General features: G+C 36.9%; 1 pseudogene; it reads left to right on the forward strand.

Annotated features, from left to right (window-relative positions):
* Nucleotides 1–1,363: 1,363 nt before the first annotated feature.
* LOC103254538 lies at nt 1,364–2,351 on the forward strand (annotated as a pseudogene).
* Nucleotides 2,352–7,945: the final 5,594 nt, after the last annotated feature.

Raw genomic sequence — 7,945 nt, forward strand, 5'->3', positions numbered from 1 at the left:
TTTCTTTAGTTTATTCTTTAGTGTTCATTTTTATATACTTGACCCCGGTGTCAGTGGAAAGGATAGACTCAATGAGACCAATATTGGCAAAGGGAGATTGTTTAGGTGCTATTGCAAATGTACTGCTTTGTGATACAAACCTGAACTAGGATCAGATGCTTGGGATGAGAGAAGTGAAACGTCATAACAGGAAAACTGGACGAGGTGAAACCCAAAGTCTAAATAAGAATCATTATTACTATGGTTAATGAGTGTGGGGACCCAAATTAAGAATGCTGCCAATACCAGACTAATGTTGCTTTGGTTTTGAGACATATTCCCTTTAAGTTTGTGAGTCAACAATTATGGGAAATTAACATAGAACGTGAAGGAAAGAGGAGAAAAAATTCTAAAAGAATTTTTTAGTGTTGGCTTTACCAACCAAGGAAAATTGGGACATGTCATGGTAGATGGCAGAGGTCAAATATTCCACCTTTCCTCTCACAGATGATAATTATATGTCATAACAAATATTGTAATGTGGAAGTGCCAAGCCAGATGACCTAATAGATATTTTCAATTTGTAATTTCTTTGCTGCAAAATTAAAGTATTAATCAAACTAAAAGCCTATTAGACTGGTTAAAGGTTGTCTCTGCACTGAATGGTCAGAAGTAATAGGGCGGCCTTTCTTTCCTGTTTACTGATGCCCTCTGCACAGTTTCTCAAAGAGGGTCTGAGACAATGTCAGCTCAGCCAACCCATTTTCCATTTCCCTTCTTGTAGTGGTGGTGGGTTTTCATAGGGACATTGTGTCAATGTGTAGTACAGTGAGAATCCACATAAGAGGGCAGTTGAAGGTAAACCAACAAAACCTTAGAGGAAAAAAATAGTTTTTACTTCTCTAGCAAAACTATCAGGTCTGGCACACTCATGGCTCATTTTTAAAGCATTTTAAAATGTAAAGAACAAAAAATCTTGAATCTGACTAAGAATTGCTGTGAAATGTCAGAGTTTGGTATGCACATTTTTCTTTTTATTCCACACTGTAACATGCAATACTACTACCACGTATGGAAAAATGAGATGTGTTTTTTTCTTTAATATTATCAAATAATATTTTTTTCAGTTTTCTGGAATGGATATTATAAGTAAATATAATTCAGTTTATTGCAATATCTAAAATTGCATCTTGTGGCTTGTCACATTCAAAAAGTTGAGATTGATGCATTACATAAATTGATTTTCTAAGTCCATTTATAAATATGCAATCAGGAAAGAAAAAGTTCAATTAAAAGCAAAAAAAAGGTATGCATAAAATAATCACTTCTTAATTATATATGATTGCAGATACTAACAAAGGTAAAACGCTATTCAAGTAAGAGCATGGCAGCTCCCAGCAGTGTCCACCTGCTCATCTGCAGAGGTTGTCATAGAATTTTATCTTCACCACTCAATCATATCTACTTACACAGGCAGTCAAGCAGCCAACAAAAAAGAAATTTCTCTTTTTTTGGAAACAAAGATATGTTTCACATATTATAGTTTTTCTAGCTGTAGTTTCTTCAGCTCATCCAGTTCCTAAGCACATAAAGAAGCCAGAATATATGACAACAGGCTTTGTACCCAATTCGGGCAACCTCATAGAAAAATGAAAATCAGATTCAAGGGCTTCATCAGGCTTGTCAGCTGGTCTGTCATGTCCTCCTACCGACTGGGAAGAGTTTAAAGTTTGACGTGACAACTGAAGAGATAGATGCTCTTTTTCGTCAGGAAGTCATTAGTCATAATGCTTATCCCTTGCCTCTAGTCTATGGAGGTTTTCCAAAATCTTTTTGTAACTCTGTAAACAGAGTGCTCTGTAGTGGTATTCCTGACTGTCGACCTCCTCCGGATAGATATATTATCAACATCGATGTCATAGTCTATTACAATGTCTACCATGGAGACATCTCTGAAGCATTTTTGGTGGGCAAGGTGGATGAAGGTGGTAAAATGATAGTGGAGTTTGTCAGGAGTTGTAGAAATTAAACAGTTGCAGCTTGCCTAGCAGGGGCTCTCTTTCTCTGTAATTGGTAACACAATTAGCCACATAACTCATGAGAATGGTTTGCATGTCTGTCGACATTTTGTGGGACATGAAATAGGATCTCACTTTTATCCAGAAATTTGGCATCATTGAAATGACAGTGATCTACACATGGAGGAGGGCTTGACATTCACAACAGAGCCAATAACCAATGAGGGATCTCCTGAATTTAAAGTCCTGGAGGATGCATGCATTGCGGTTTCCCTTGACAATCAAAGGTCAGCCAGCCAGTTTGAGCACACAGTTGTCATCATGCAGGGTTGTGGAGGAATGCCCAGATCCTGATTAAACTGCCCAAGAAACCCGAAGAGCAACCTGAAAGTCATAGAGACCAGGTACCTTTTTTTCTAAATTGCTGAAATCCAACTGAAGAACTTTAAATCGACCTTCCATATGACCCCGCAATCCCCCTACTGGGGATATACCCTGAAAAACTCAAATCACTCTATAAAAAAGATACCTGCACATGTATGTTTATTGCAGCATTGTTCACAATAGCAAGATCATTGAACCAACCATGCTGTCCATAAAAAGAGGACTGGATTAAAAAAAATGTGGTATATATACACAATGAAATATTAAGCAGCCATTAAAAAGAACAAAAGCATGAATTTCATTTCACAGCAACCTGGATGGAACTGGAATTTATAATACTGAGTGATTTCTCACAGAAACAAAGATCTGAGTATCACATGTTCTCACTCATAAGTGGTCCTTGAATAACTATCATAATACTATAAGGAAAGGATTGACAGTAGCGGGAAACTATTGGGGGGGGGAAGGGAGGTGGGATAAAGCGTAGTCGATATCGGTCTGGGGACGGTGGGGGGGGCACACCTCATCAACAAGTGTACCTGCACAATGCATATTTGTATACCTAACCCTTAACTGTACCCCACAATTTTAAAATAAAAAATATGGAGAAAAAAAAAAAGAACAGCCATTATGGAAAACAGTAGAGAGATTTCTCAAAAAACTAAAAACATATGACCCAGCAATTCCACTACTAGGTATTTATTCAAAGAAAAAGAACTCAATGTTCCAAAGACTTTTCTTCACTTCCATGTTTATATTGTGCAGCACTATGCACAGTAGCAAAGATATGGAATCTACTTAAGTGTCCAACAATGCATGAGTGAATAAAGAAAATGTAATATATATATTACACACACACACACACACACACACACAGACACACACACACAGACACACACACACACACACAAACAAACAAGGAAATGACAGGTCGTGGAGTAAGAGTAACCTACCTGATACCTGGATCAATTGGAGATCTGCTTCAAAAATACAGAACCTGGCCCCAGGTTCAGTTTCCTAGCATGGAGAAACTCATCTGGAGGGAAATGAAGATGCCCTAGTTTTGGGAGAGAGAGATTCCAAAAGAGGCATGATTTTCTCTTTCCCTTATCGTAACTGACTCAGCTCTAGTAAAAAACAAAACAAACAAGCAAAAGCTCTTAAACCAAAAAGCTATTCAAATAAGAATATTCTTTAAAATAACCAACCCTGGCTAGGCTCGGTGGGTCAGCCTGTAATCCTAGCACTTTGGGAGGCCGAAGTGAGTAGACTCCCTGAGCCCGTGGGTTCGAGACCAGTCCAGGCAACTTGCGAGATCTGGTCTCTACAATAAATAAAAAATTATTGGGGTGTGGTAGTGCTCACCTATAGTTCTGGCTACTTGGAAGGCTGAGGTGGAAGGATCGCTTGAGCCCAGCAGGTTGACACTGGGGTAGCCGTGAGAGTGACACTGCACTCCAGCCTGGGCGACAGAGTGAGACTCCAATACAAAAAATAAAATTATTAAAAAATAAATAAATACATAAAATAACCAACCCCATCTATAGAGACTTTTGCATTGTATTCTAGGGAAAATCCCAAGGACTGTATGCACAGAATCTCATTAAAATCTCATTTTAGAGATGCAGAAGCTGAGAGACTCAGAAATTAATAACTGTTAGTAGCATTCTAATTAATAGCAACAAGTTTTAATTTTTATATGTTATTAATTGTTATAGATATTCTCAAAAGATGACAGCTACCAATACCTTCCTTGCTTCTCTTTACAATCAGTACTCATACTGAGATACAGAGTTTAATTATCCTTTCTTTGACTATGAACTGACTTTAATAACTTGTTTGTCCAATAGAATGCAGCAAACATGAGACTTCTGAGACAAGGACTTAAAATATATATATGGTCCTCCTTTCAAAGTTATGATATTCTCTCCTAGGACCCAGATGCCATGCAATGAGAAGTTCAAGTCACCTAGAGAGACCAGGCATGGGCACTCTGGTTGACAGCATAAACTGGCCTCTGAGTTGAGTGCCACTATAAACAACCCAGAAGGTAAGGAAAGAAGTCTCTTGGATGGGTAGCCTAGCCAAGCTTTTGGATGGTTTAATCCAGAACTGCCATCCAACTGCAATTGCAAATGAGACCTTAAATAAGCACCCCTAGCTGAGCACAAAGGTTCCTCAGAACTCTTAGAAATGAAAAGAAATTGTTGCATTAATTCACCATGTTTTGAGAGTGTTTATTATGAGCAGTAACTAACAAAACAATAAATATATTGTGGCACAGGACTAAAATGTTTATATGAATTATCTGCTTTTACTTTAATAATAGAGCTATTATTAGATACTGTTAGATTTATTATATAGATGGAAAAGCAACGGGTCACAAATATTAGTGTTTATCTAAAAGTCACATAAATAGCAAGTGATTCTAGGCAATGGTCTTGGCTGCTATGAAATATCATCCTACTTGTAGAGCAGAAATTCCCCTCATTTCCACCTATAATTTTCACCCATTTATATACATCTAACCTGGAGCACAACTTTTCTCCATGCACAAGGAAACCATCTAATTTCTCTTTTTTTATAGAGCAGTCTGTATCTAGCAAAAAGAGAGATTTTCTAGCGTGATAGAAGTGGTGGCACGCAGGTAACCATGGAGCCTGCTGCACTGCTGAAAATCTAGTGGGAAGCAGATCTCAGTGGGCCAGATAATGAATTCAGCCTTGTTTTGCTGAAACGAGGAATGTCAAGATAAGAGAGAACGAACAAAAAAACCTAACTGTAGACCTAGAAATCTTAGGGATGGAGACATGAGAACGTGAGACTTCAAAGGAGTCAGCTACTCAGAAGTGAATCTTAGTCAACCTCTGAAACAAGACTTTTTGTTTTGTCCCTAACGTGATAGGAAGCTGCATCTTAATGTTGGAAAGACAATATGAGTTCTTTTCATATTTTTAAGAGAGCAGCACACCCACTTTCTCGAATACATCCTCCTCTTCAATTTAAATAAATTCATTTGATTCTTCATAAAGTATTTTCCATCTCCTGCCATGCTTCTTCTGTAGCACATGCAACATAAATCTGATACTTATTTGCACAAGGTGATCAGTTTCCTTAGTGCCAGAAGGAACTTTGTGATTCTGGATTTTTTGTGATCTCTCACAATAAGCTTAGGTAAGCTTTTACTTCCTCCTAGTATAGTTTTTCATCAAGAACTCCCTGTGGCCCTATCAGACTATGCTATAAAACAGATTTCTAAGCACATCTTCCACCAAGAGGCTTAGCAAGAATCTCACCATAACTCATTATACCATTCTCTGGGGGACGAAAGCATATAATAAAACAAAAAAATAAAGTGACAAAAGTTAATATGGAACAAAATACCAAAAAAGAGAAGAGGGATAAAAGTCACCTCAAGTTTCTTTCTCATCATTGCCTAGGATAACGTGTGTGCGTGTGTGTGTGTGTGTGTGTGTGTGTGTGTGTGTGTGTGTGTGTGTGTGTCTTTGTATTTCATGCATTAGGTTGGGAACACAATAGCTTATTTCTTAGTGTCCACTGTCATGAATAACAGTGATCAGCTCTCCCTAGTCAGTATTAATCCTTCTATCTCTTCTGCATATATTAGTAAAACTACACAGAATTAGCCACCTCACCCTTGATCCTCCTTGCAAATATCTATGGATGTTGCCTATGAAGTTTTTAGAAAAAAAGATTTTTAATAAAAACATATTCAGGGATATATAAGTCAATTCCCAGTATGAGAAAGAGTCTACTTCTGTGCAGGTTTACTTCTCACATGCTAAGAGAATAGTAAAAGCATATTTTCTTAAGGACATATAAATTATGCCTATTCATGAGTAAACAAAGAGGGGCACTGGGAAATAGAGAAGCTTCCATAGTCTCAAGACTCCTCATAGTTTCCCTTGCAGATAATTAACCTAACCTTTTTTTTCATTGTGTTTTGGAATTTCTAATGTACTTCTCCCCAAAATTTGATTCTATAATTGTTGATTCATGATAAGGTTTCTTGGATAAATGAAGTACCCACCGTGATGGCCTATGTGTAGTTGCTTCCTTTTTTTCCCTCTCTCTCTCTCTCTTTCCTTTTTATTAACAAGTGAAATGTTCATAGTCAGTAATCTCGACTCGGTGCTAATGCAAATTCTTCGATAATAAAGATCTTCAAAGGAATGTATTTTATCCTTCACTCCGTTGTTCAGTCCACAGTGACCACGGACAAACGTTGATGTCTGAGCCTTCAGTATATCCATATTATGATAGGCAACAATATTTCTTTAGGACTGTCAAAATTCTATTATCTGCTTTGCATTCTTAAAGCACATGTATTCTTTCTTTATAGATTCACAAGTGACTCTTTCTGCCAACACATGTCTATGGTTACCCCTTTCCCCAATTCTTGATTAAAGACATGTAATTAAGAATGTTTTCTCTTTCTGTCATAGTATTGTCTTTAAAAAAAAAAGAATGTTCTCTCTGCTTCACAATTATAAAGAAGCAGATGACCATTTAATCAATAAGTAGTATCTTTCTTCATGGAAGGAGTACTCTCTACCAAGGTTTTTCTCACATCAGATATTTTTGGAAACCAGAGCTAAAGAGTTGCATTTATATACTTTGTTGTTATGTAAGTAAAATGGGAGGAGTTGAGAAGGCAGAGAAAAAATTATTTCATCATTTCATGTACAGTATTATATCTGAAATCACTTACCACGCAAATCTGAAATTTCATTTGTTATAGCCTAGTATCTATCTGAAGCAGAGCACTCATCCACATGTGGAAGAAAATAAGGCTTTTAAAGGGTGGTTGTTGCTTGCAAGAATATAGACAAATGGCGAGACCCTTGCCAGCAGCCACACAAATGACATTGGTATTCAAATATCTTATCATAATGTAGGTCAAATACTGCTTAAATCTATGCCTTTTCAATAACATTTCATTCTACCCAAACATTTGCAGACCCTGTCTGATGGATCACTGGTTCTCAGCAATTCATAATGTTTCAGAATTCCTCAACATGACAATAGAACAATACAGCCCTTTTCAGAATGTGCTATAGAATTGAAGCTCATAAAATGTTCTGAGTCAATGTATATTAGATATCCTTTCATTTTTTTGCCAATAAAATCCTTAAATATACAATCTTTTCACAATTTGGGAATTAAATAGAGAGGAAAATCTTAAGTGTGACTGTAGCAAGTGTCAATCGATTCAGAGAAACAAACAAAAATTTAGTTTGTCATGTGATAAGTAATCAGTCTCTCTTTATCAAACCAAATTCAACAGGAAAATAATGTGATTATGATCTTACATCTGAAATCCCTAGTTTTCTTTTCTAATATATATGTTTCCAGTGTGGTTATTCTCAATCATATGACTGTGATTCACGAAATACATTCTATAAAAATTTGCATGTCCACAATATACTCCTGCCAGGAAGATGACCCATAGTTTTCATCAGACTTTCAAAGGTATCTTTTGCAAACAAGGCTAAGAACCTTAGCAAGAGAACATTTGTCAGGGCCCCTTTTGGAAAAAGGTT

This window comes from Carlito syrichta, unplaced genomic scaffold, assembly GCF_000164805.1.
Source record: "Carlito syrichta isolate Samal-C Ts95f unplaced genomic scaffold, Tarsius_syrichta-2.0.1 Scaffold284059, whole genome shotgun sequence".
Classification (NCBI taxonomy): domain Eukaryota; kingdom Metazoa; phylum Chordata; class Mammalia; order Primates; family Tarsiidae; genus Carlito; species Carlito syrichta.